We start from the raw sequence: 12037 nt of genomic DNA on the forward strand, positions 1-12037 counted from the left end.
GTTATAAATGTTTAAGTTTATGATGTTATGTTGCCTTGTATTTTCCTTATGGAAAGTACGGCGGTAACGCGCCGACTATCTAGGTTCCGCTGCTAATAATCGATTAATTAACTTAACTACGATGATTAGAGGTCGGGGCGTTACATTCCCGAATTTTCCTCAAGACAAAATCTTAGAATATTTTGGAGGAACAGCTGGTATAAATAAACTAAACCATAATATACTCTCTCCGCTACACAAAGTACTATTTAATTTGGTATGGAGAGCACTCATTCCTCGAACTGAAAAGAGGAATGAAGTGGGTCTCCTGGATATGTGTTACATGTTTTGCTTGGACCACCATATACAAATCAATTTCCCTTCTCTCTTCATTCAACATTTAACTCACTGTATTGAGAACAACTGTGTAATTGGGTACGGTGCTTTGATAACATCTTTACTTCATCACTTTGAAGTAAGACTTACGGGTTGGACCACAATAGGAGTCAAACAAGGGAACATCTTGAATGAGAAGACTCTAAATGGACTTGGTTTGTCTGTCCAAGAAGGAGTACTCACTCAAGGAGATGGCTCCAAGTTCCTCAAGTAAAAGAAAACTACCTAAACTTGACTTAGAAGAGGATAATGACGTTATCTTGGATGACCCTGTTCCTAAACCGGAGGAACCGAAACCTAAGAGGCACAAACACATTGCCATTAAGCCTAAACCTTCTGTTCCTCAGAGAGTGAGGAAGAGCACTCGTATAAAGATTGCTCAAGTTTCTGTTCCTTCCAACAAGGACTCTCCATTAGTCCTTTCGGATAATGAGGAACAGGAACCCTCAACTCTCAAGGAACCTACTCCACCACCATCTCCAAACTCTCTGTTCCTTTCACAATTGCCCTCCATTTCACCTTCATCCTTCTCTGTTCCTTCCAGTTTTGAGCAGTTGAAGGATGAAATAAAAGGCCCAAATCCTTTTGCTTCCACCTCCACAACTCTTCCACCCACACCACCATTCCTTCCTCCCATTTATCACCCTTCACCTTCTGTTTCTATTCTCCGGAACAGATGACCTTCCATTCTAACCCCTCCAGTTCCTCACAAAATCCACCATCTGCCTCAGGTTCCAAGGGTAAGGAACAGGAATCTTCGGATGATGCTCACTGGGTTAATGATGTTTGTCTTCCTGCTCAACATATGATCAAGTTTTATAATCATCTTCATTGGACTTTGGATGCTAAAACTGATACAATGTTAGTCTTATGAAGAGCTTGAGTGATACAGTGGTTGCGCAACAAAAGAAGATGGACTCTATGGCCCGTGCCTTGAGGAGTTGAAGGAACAGGTTGAACTCAACCATGGGGTGGTGATGAAGAAATTAGAGGATGTGGTAGAAGAAGAAGTTGTAGAGGAACACCATTCCCCTTCCCTTTCTTAGTTTTTTTTTTGTTTTGTTGTTCCTGTTTTTTTCATCAAGGAACACAACTTTTGTTTAATCCTTTTTCTTTTCTTTCTTTGTTTTGTTTTGGAACAAGTGCATATAATCAATGACTTTTGCTATTATGTCTATGTTTCTAAATGATTTGCATAATTTCTTCCTTGGAATGGCTAGTATTATGTGATTGATGTTTGAGCAAGTTTACTCTTTGATTTTCTAACTTAACCACCAATGGTGCTTGTATATTGGTCTTAAGGTGTTAAATCAATTCATCAATACATGCAGAGTTATTCTTTTTGAGGATGACAAAGGGGGAAAATGATTTAAGGAACAAACTGTACATAAACTTGAAAAATTGAAAATTGAAAAAAAAATTAAAAAATGGATAAGGTAAATGAAAAATCAAAAATAGGTTAAGGTAAATGAAAAATCAAAATTCAGTTACTTACATAATTGTGTTTTATTTTTCATTTTCTTCTTTATGTTTTTTCATTTCATTCACTTATATTATTTGTTATTTTCCTTAGTTTGTACCTTTGTTGTCATCATCAAAAAGGGGGAAATTTTGAACCCTAGTTTTGATATGATGACAAAGAAACAAAGATACAAACTAAGTAGTGAACTAATGAGTTATTTAAGTGTATGGTGTTTAAGGTATCAATGAAAGGAACTGGGAGAATACGAAGTCAAGGAAGAAGTCAAGAGAGGATTTCAAAGGCTAAGTAAAGAATTTTCTATGTTGATACTGGAGCAAGCATTGGATCAAGAAGAATAGAAGCTAGGCGTTTTATTTTCTAGTTCCAATGTAAAGGAACAAAGAAAGAATGGTAAGGAACAGTGGCAGTCTATTTGAGAATGAGAGTTTGTTCCTTTGTAAGGAACAACTAAGTGGCACTAAACGAATATGTTAAAGGAATTAGTTAATAAAAGGAACTAGACTTAGGCGTGCACAATATAACGGTTAAAAATATATTGAGTAAGTCATGCCTAAATTATAGGAAATTAGTTATATCTAATTTCAAATGATAAAATCAGTTTTAAAAGGAAAATCTGTTTTAGAAAAAGATTTTGTTTTTCGGAAAAATAAGAAAATAAATATCCGGTTTTAGAAAGATTGTTTTTAAAAGATATTATTTTCTTAAAGATTAAAAATTCAGTTTTAAAGATAAAAAAGTTTTTATAAAACTGATTTTCGGATAAAGCTCAAGGAACTCCTATTACTTAGGAGTAATGGCTAAATATATCCACGTTCATTTATAGTTCATGGGATCATGGGACATGATGTGAAACATGTTCCTTAGGGGAAGGAACATCATGGGTTAATGGACTAAACATGTACTATAGTTTTAATCCCACGTTCTTCATGATTAACACTATAAATATAGAAGTCTAGATAAGTTCCAAATTGTGTCTGACTAAGTAATTAAGTGAGTTTAACTAATTAAGTGTCAGTGCCTTCATTCTCTCATAATAGCCATTTGTTCTTTGCCTTCTTACTCTAATTCCACTAAGCTTATTTCGATCAATTGTATTTTGGTTTTTGGGGTAAGGGAACTTTGAGTGAAGTTCTGTAAGAGAGAGCTTTGAGTGAAGCTTGTATGTGTGAGAAAACTTCGAGTGAAGTTGAGAGGAACTGCTGTTAAGGGAACAGTGGCTCAGGAACTTGAGTTTAGGAACTCAAGGTGTGGCTCGAGTTAGAATTAGGTTGTAACAAAGTTGTTTGGCCTAATTAGTGAAAGTGTTAGTTTAAAATCCCTAGTGGTCGAGGTTGTTTCTTCTTGTTGGGCCCAAGAAGTTTTTTCCTCGTAAAAATCCCTTGTGTTCCTTTAGCTTGTTTATTCGTTTAAGTTTTAATTTCCGCAAAAAGTTACGTTTATTTCTACACCTACAATTCACCCCCCCTCTTGTAGTGTTCCTAGGGAAATAACAAAGATCGACATTCATGGCATGGAATATTGAACCAACTTGCATTGTTGTTGTAAACTTTGGTGGTCACACACTATTTGAATTTGTAATGTATGACTTGTTGGAGACTTTTTTTATTCCGTCTTTACTTGGAGACTTTTTTTATTTGTATTTGCCTGGAGACCTTTTTTTAATTTGTGTTTACTTGTTGGAGATCTTTTTTTATTTGTGAGATTTGTTGCCTATAAATTATGTATTAGTATATGACTTTTTTTATTTGTGAGATTTCGACCCATTTTTTCGACCATGAGCCTCGAGCCTCAAACGAGCCTGAGCCTCAAACGAACCTCGAGCCTCAAACGAGCCTCAAACAAGCACAAGCTGAGCCTCAAACAAGCTCGAGTCGAGCCTCGCATTCCATGACACGAGCCCGAGCTCGAGCTCCATTCTTTAGGCTCGACGAGCCTCGAGCTCGAGCCGAGCCTCGTCACAAAACTTGAGCTCGAGCCGAGCATGGCACTATTCGGGCTTGGCTCGGCTCATTCCCACCCCTGTATTATATACCTAGTGTGTAGATTTTTAGGTTTGCATTAATTGTTGGTCGAATTTCGGGAACTTAAATTTGATTTTAGGCATATTTCAGCCTTCTCCAGTACAGGGGTGGGGGAGGGGTGTGCAGGGGTGGGGGAGGGGACGTGGGTAGTGGGCAGGTTTGGGCTTGGGAAGTGTGGTTGGGGAGGTGTGGGGTGGGCAGGAGGTGTGGGGTGGGCAGGAGATGGGTGTGTAAAAATGATTTGTAAGTTTTTATACAATATTTATTATTCTTTTAAACAACATTAGTACTTCTTCTTACAACATTTGTAATTGATTATGTAACAATAAACAATATGAATTTTTTCTTTTTTGGTCGTATTCTTTTATCGGTTTTTTTTACCAGATACTCCTGAAGTTTCTTGATATTCACCTGGTACCTTCGCATTTTTCAAAATTCACCAGGTACCCCTGTGGTTTGGAAAAATCATCAGAATACTCTTAAAGACTAACGATCGTCAACTCCGTTAGTCATTAAGGCTAAATCAACAAAATTAACCCCTAACTAACCTAATCAATACCAGTTAATCCTAATTAATTCTAATTAAACCTAGTTAATACTTTTAAACCCTAATTAACCTATCTCTCTCCCCAACCCCACCACCTGACCTCACCTCACCATAATGTTCGTTACGCTTTCGCGAGGGGTAAGGGTAGGGAAGTTGCTACGCGAGGGGTGCGGGTAAGGGGAGGGGCTGCGGTGGGGAGGGGCATGGGTGGTGGGAGGGACAGGGCTGGTGGGAGGGTTAAGGCTTATGGTTAGGGGTTAGGGTTAGGGTAGGGTTAGAAGTTAGGATTAATTTAGTTTTTTTAGGGTTATAATTAACAGAATTGACGGTAGGGTCACATTAGATATTTTTCCAAACCACAGGGGTACCTGGTGAATTGTTGAAAACGCGAGGGTACCAGGTGAATATTAAGAAATCTTAGGGATACCTGGTAAAAAACCGTTCTTTTATTTACAATATTGCCATGGGTTAGAAAAAAAATTGGAATTAGGAATTTCTGCTTTTGAGACTTATGTTTTTTTGTTTTTGATGAAACAGCGCAAATAAATGTAGAGCATGATACACCCTTTTCTAAACTAGTTCATTTTATCATTTTTAGAGTCTGTAATTTTTTAAAAATTATTGTTATTTTTTTCGTTAAACTTTGCAACCAAAGATTCTTTTTTGACATTTTAATTTAAAAGGTATATGTTCTTTTACCGTAAGTATAGATGTTCATTTACTATATATTCTTCTCATTATAACCTTTGATTTTTTAAAAATATAAATTTATATGTTCTTTAATTTTAAATGGTGTATTCTTTTTTAAATTAAAAAAGTTGTTTAAAAAAGTTCGTATGGGTATGAATTCTTCTTTTTTGGGTGAGGTATATATAGGTTTTTGGTTTTGGAACTGGAAGATAGTTGAGTTTTCTGCATCTGAAATAATAAAATGAGTAAATATGAATAAAAATTAATTTTGATTAATGAAAAATAATTTTTATGAGAATAAATCTTTTGAAATTCAACAAATATTATTACAACATCTTTTTTGACAAAACGGGGCTGACTCTTTTGAACAACAAGAGGTTGACTCATTATCTGATTTTATTTGCAGTAGATTATCTTCACTATGGTCAGTAAGATTATGTTCTCAGGAACTTTCTAGTGAATATAAGGCTAAAATTTTTTGTTGAAGGTCTGGATCATGACCACATAATTCATTAATCTTTTGTTTTCAGTCACATTCGTTAGGCTTATGACCTATTCGTCCACATTTATAACAATAAATCGGTCTTGTGGAATCTATAATTTTCTTTGGTGGTCTGGTAGGTGCCTTAAAGGTCTTTTTATAATATGGGTCGTTATTAATAATTTTTCTTGTTGGTCGAAAATTTTCCCTATATCTCTTTTTATTGATGGCAGAGGGAGGTTGAATTTTGGGTAAACCGAATGCAGCACAAAAACTTCCTAATTCTCTACGTCTTTCCCTTTTTTCAGATGAATATTTATTTTGAATTGCTAATTCCTGACACAAAGCAATTGCTTCTTTTTTAACAAAGGAAAATATTTGCCCACAAGTCATATTATCATATGGAATTTCGTCTTGACCAGCACTTTCTCTTAATTTTAGGAATATTCTTTGAGAAAATAGGGATGGAAGACCAGATATAAACCTTTCTTTCCAAAAAGATTGATTGCAATCACCTCGTCTAAAAATAGTACTAAGGAATACATCTTTATACCATCGATAATCATCTAGTGTAGGACACCTAAGATTAGTAAGGACTACTTGGTTTGTTGACATTTCCTCCTTTGGATTACCAATAAAATGCATAGCAATCATATTAATAAGAATCGAGCTTCCATCTAAGGCTTGTTGTTCATTTTCTATTTTAGCGTGATTAAAAATTTGAACTTTAGTTTCCATATTAATATTATTGTCCCACCAATTTCTTAATTGACCAGTAAAACCAGTTGTGAGAAAATCTATAATAGTATGTTCTTGAGCATTTCTTGACCTATAAGTAGTTATGGCCATAGTCATTTCGGAAAGAACATTTAATATTTCATATTCTGATTTTCCATCAATATTACATTCTTAAACTGCAGTTCCATCATATTGTGAGTCTCTGAATTTATGTCGCTCTTCATATTGAATGTCTAGTGGAGTAGGTCTAGTATAATAATTTCTACTAGAGACATTTTTCCAAGAACTATTATTTATTTTATTGATTTTATTTTCATCGTCATTATCTGAATTGATTGATTTATTTGAACTCTATTTATCCAAAACATTAATATTATTAGTTGACTTGGAAGTACTTAGATTAGATAATTTTTCTTCAATCTTACGAATTAAAGGAGTTGTTTTTTCAGGTAAATTAAGAGATTTTTGACGATGTATAGGAATTCTTGAAGTATTAATATACGGAGCAGCAATGTCGAAGGGAAATTTTGTTTCCTTTTTATTTATAGATAAAGTTCCTAGTTTAGATGTAATGTCATCAATATCAGGATATTTTTTTGACTCTAGCTGTATAGATAATATTTCTATTTGTTTTGAAATAGTAGTGAGAAGTTGGTTTGAATAATTATTTTGGTGATAATTTTTTTTTATGTCACCTAAATTGACAGAGGAGGATTTGTCATCTTCTCTTCCTTTTTTAAAAGGAGCCATAACAAAAGATACTTCATTATTATTAACTTGAATTTCAGTTAACGGAGGATGAATAGGTTTAATTATACTTCCATCTTTTAAAGTCCAACTTTGAATTAAACTACCTGTCATGTTTATTTGATTTTTATTAAAAGGATAAAATATATTATTTTTTATGGTGTAAGTTGAGAACCAGATGAAAAAAGGAATATTAATTTCTAATATTTTCATATCAGAAATCCATTCTAGTCTGACATGATTTCTAGCAATTTGATCAAAACATCCAAAGAACCAATCTTTTTTATCATTATTTTGTTTTGAATAAAAGTCATTAATGAATATATTCTAAATCTATTTGAAATTCCTTTTTAATAACATTAATAGAGGAAAAGGTAGGTGGTTTCATAGCTGAAGAAGTAGGTGAATTGGAATTAGTAGAAGATTCTCCTACTGGTTCAGGTATTGGGTTTTTATAGCGGAATTTTGAAGATTCTTCAAAATGTAAATTTTTTGAAGCAGACATTTGAGGATTATTATAAGAATTATCTTCATATGAAGGTCGAGCATTTTCATAGGAGGTTGATGGTCTAGCTCTTTCATAATTAGTACCTAGCTTTATTATTACTTGACCATCAGGTTCTTCTATAATTTGATCAATTTTCTTTTGAGTAATATTTCTAGGAGGAGGATTATAATGAATTAAAAATTGTTTATGAATAGTAATCTCATTCCATTTTAGTTTTTTAGGAGTAAAAGTAGCAGCACTTTCAGTTACAACTTTTAAGAGTATAGTTTCATCTAATAGTGGGATGAAGTAAACATTTTGGATTTAGTTGAGAAGATAAAAGTCTAAAATAGACACGGTAAATTAATGCGAAATTTTTAGCATACTCCCTAAATTGTACTGTTGAATTATTTGAAAGATGGACACCTAGAACTAAAGTGTCTAGTATCCATGGATCGGTTAAGTCTACTGTAAAGTTTGGACAACAATTAAAGTAGATTGGGCCATTACAAATATTAGTTTGAATCATAGCTAAAAGGGAACCTTTATAGCCAACTAGGCAATTATCTCTAAGAGCTATATATATTGGACAATCACGACCTTCTCTAGACAGTGGTTTTAAGGCTATTTGAACCATACCAAAATGAATATACCTATATGTTTTCAAGTATTTATCTATATATGTCTTATTAAGTAGTTTAATACTTTGAAATTCCTGATTTAAACTCGTAGTTTCCTCGTGATGCTTGATAGAAAAAGCGGTCTTAAAGTCAAGTTTTCCTATTTGATAAATTGTATCGATATGTTTCTTAGGTATAGTCCAGTTTTGAAAATTAATCGGGAAAGATATTTCCTTACTTTGTACTATGTTTCAGTTATCACTATCATGTGAAAATAACTTTCTAACAAAAGTAGCCATGATCATATAAAAAATTTAGTGCACGTAGCAGATAAGTAAATGTACAAATGGACCAACGGACCACCCCGGGCCCCTTTCTCCTCTTAATGGTTGACCAACGGAATTAACAAGGGCTGACCAACGTCTCACCAACACTTAGTGCAAGTTCTTAACTACTAAACTCACAAAATTATATTTTATATGATGTAGGTAGCTTTTAGTGAAAAGTACTAACACTAGATAGTTAAACTAAACTTAGTACATATAAAGATAATAGATTTTCTTTTAAATAAACAAAACATAACTATTCTAATAAAATAAAGTAGAAGTTATCAAGCAATTTTAGTGAAGTGCAAGTTCACGTATGAAGTGAAGATGTACATCATAGTTACTAAGAAACAAAACCACAAAAGGACGGAATAGCAACCCATCCTAAATTTAACACTATTAGTAGTACTAGTATGAGTAATTAGACGGTTTTAGGCTTAATATTGGAAGATCCTACCCCCCGGCGATTTTTTTGGCTCGGATACCAAGATGCACCCCTAGATTGGATGGGTTATGGACCGTCTCGGACGTAGTTCTGATTAATTATATAGCGAAAGGGGGACTGTTTGGTAGGTAATTAATCTTGTCAAATGATTAATAGAAACTATGAAAATAAAAGTTTTGAAATTTATTTTTGATTTTGGAAAGATAGTTTATTATCGAATTAATAACTGAATGAAATCAATTTTGAAAATTTGAAAAAATGTTTTGAATAGTTCGAACAGATGTTGAAAGTAATTAAAAGAGACGCAGATATGAATAATAACTTACTTTGATTGAACTTTGAATGAACTTACACAAGGATTGAGTAACAACAAATTTTGAGCGAGAGGCTTTTGTAACTGATTCCTAATATTTTCTCTCTATTTTGTACTGAAGAAAAACACTTAGCTTTTACGACGATACAAGTAGACTATTTATAGTACATAATTTGTTTGTGAAATGCGTTTTTGATAAGTTTTGCCGCTTAAACAGAAGCAGCCTTTGCTTTTTTCTGATCGCTTGTATCTTGATGCTATCCTTTGCTGATAACTTTGAGTTTGGAACTTTGTTTCCTTGGATTTATATGACCTTATGTGGAATGATTTGTTTAAAAAGCTCGTGCCTTCGTTTGTATACCTTGGAGAATAATCCATTTGTTTTCTTGCGATATTTTCCTTTTGTGCCTTTGAGTGATGGATGTACAATTCATCCGATAGTCAGGTGGCATACCGGATATTTGATGAGTCGTCATAGGAGTACTTGATGTTAGTAAAATATGTCCCTTATTTTTGCCTAAGTGATATTCACTTAGCGGGATCTTTTTATATTTTAGTGTCCTAATTTTTGCCTGGAAGATCGTGCGGACAATTTTATTTTTAAAGAGAAAACTTTTTCCTTTATTGTAAATAAGGATCTTGAGCACAAGGTCCTCCGAATGGGTCATCAGGTGAGGAATGGACTGATGATCCGGATGAATCGTCTGAATTTCGGATTAAGAGTTGAGTTTGTCTTTTGAGAAGCTTGATTTCTTTTTTGAGTAATTCAATTTCAGATTCTTGAATTTCTGGCTTCCTTGTTTCTTTCTCTTTTTGTGGAGTAGAAGGATTAGGAATTTCTTTGATTGCTTTGATAAGTTGATTATCTGCAAACATTTGATCTCGGACAGTCTTTAATGAGCAAAATTTGTCAACGGCAAATTTTTCCCACCATTTAATCTTGAATTCACGTACTAGAGACATGGGGAGTGGTGTTGGACACCATTGAATGATGTTATAAGACCAGCACATTATCCATGGAACATTAAATTCTCGATGAAATAAGAGCTCTGTGGAATATGGAGTGTTGGTTTGTACATGAGTGGAGAAGAAATCATAAGATTTTTGTACCTCTATCGGCCATATTTGTTGAGAACTTCCAAAGTGGAGCCACCATTCGTAAAACCATATGGGGAAATTATTTGGACATTGAGGACAAATAGTGAAGAACCATGAATGATTAAATGCCCTGAGTAAGAATGCTCGAAACCACGCCATCTGATAATCAATGTAATTATATTCTTGTGGCTGGAAAGGGACCGAGAATTCTTTCGGAACATAAGCAGATATCCATTCAGTCTGTGGAATAATCTTCTTGATTTTGCATTTTGAATTAGTTATGTAATTTCCTTTTTCACTATGCTCAATTTCAACGGATTTGGTATCAACAATTATGAATTCATAAAACCTTTGTGTTTTATAAGATGTTTCAGGTCGGTAGTGACAATACATTGGGAAAAGAGAACTAGTAAATTTGATAAGTTCGGGAATTTGAGGAGTTTCTTTGAAATGTGTAAGGAGTAGGTGTTCTTTATGTGGTTTGGTGATGTATATGTGGGTTTCGGAATTTGTAGATTGGGATTTTTGAGTAGTTGATTTTGAGTTTGAAGTTTGAGTAGGATACTTGACTGCTTGGGAATAAGATAAAGGTGGAAAATCATAAAATGCGTCAAGCTTATCTGATGAAGATGTTTTTTCACTTGATGGGCGGAGCTTGTGAAATCTCATCACATAATCTTCTGGTTTTTGAATACCTTTGCCTTTATTAGAATCTTGATTCATTTTGCATCCTGTAATAATTGAACTTTAAATATTATTACTATTGCCTTTTCCTTGTAAGAATTCTCTAGTTAAAAAATGAGGAAGAGAATTATTTTCTCCTTTTATATATTCTATTTGAAAATCAAAAACTGATAGTATAGCTTGCCATCTAGCGAAAATTTGTTTTGAAATTTTCTTTTAATCTTTGTATTATATGTGTATGTTTAGGTGACCAAGCTGGAGGAGTTTTTCGTAATCTCTGATAAAGACATGAACAATATTGTCTTAAATTAGGAAAAAAGTCTGAAATATAATTAAGACATCCTAAAAATCTTTGGAATTGATTTTTGTCTTTGATTTCGTCTGAAAATTTATTAGCAAATTCTATAGCTCGATCTATTAATCGGTTTTATAGTACCTTAAAAAATATCATGTCCTAAAAACCGTATTTTAGTTTGAAATATTTTCATCTTAAGGACAGAGACGACTAAACCATTCTTTTTAATAACATGTAAAAAAGTATTAAGGTGTTTGAAATGTTAAACTAAGGAATCTGAAAATATTAGGACATCATCAATATAGACTATAATATTTTGAGTATAAGGATTAAAAATATCATTCATAATATTTTGAAACTCAGATGGAGCATTTTTTAATCCAAAAGGCATTACATTCCATTAATAATGTCCAAAAGGAACATTGAAGGCAGTTTTGTATCTATCTTTTTCCTCTATTTGAATTTGCCAAAATCCACTTTTCATATAAAACTTTGAGAAGATTTTTGCATTAAAAATACGACTCAATAAATCTTTTTTTATTAGGGATTGGGTACCTAATCCATTGTAAGACTTTATTAAGAGGTTTATAATTAATTGCTAATCTAGGAACCCCTCTTTCTTTTTCCGCTTGATTCATAACATAAAAAGCAGCACAACTCCAAGGAGATTTAGATGGTCTAATTAAT

Source organism: Beta vulgaris, chromosome 5 (genome assembly GCF_026745355.1).
Source record: "Beta vulgaris subsp. vulgaris cultivar EL10 chromosome 5, EL10.2, whole genome shotgun sequence".
Lineage (NCBI taxonomy): Eukaryota > Viridiplantae > Streptophyta > Magnoliopsida > Caryophyllales > Amaranthaceae > Beta > Beta vulgaris.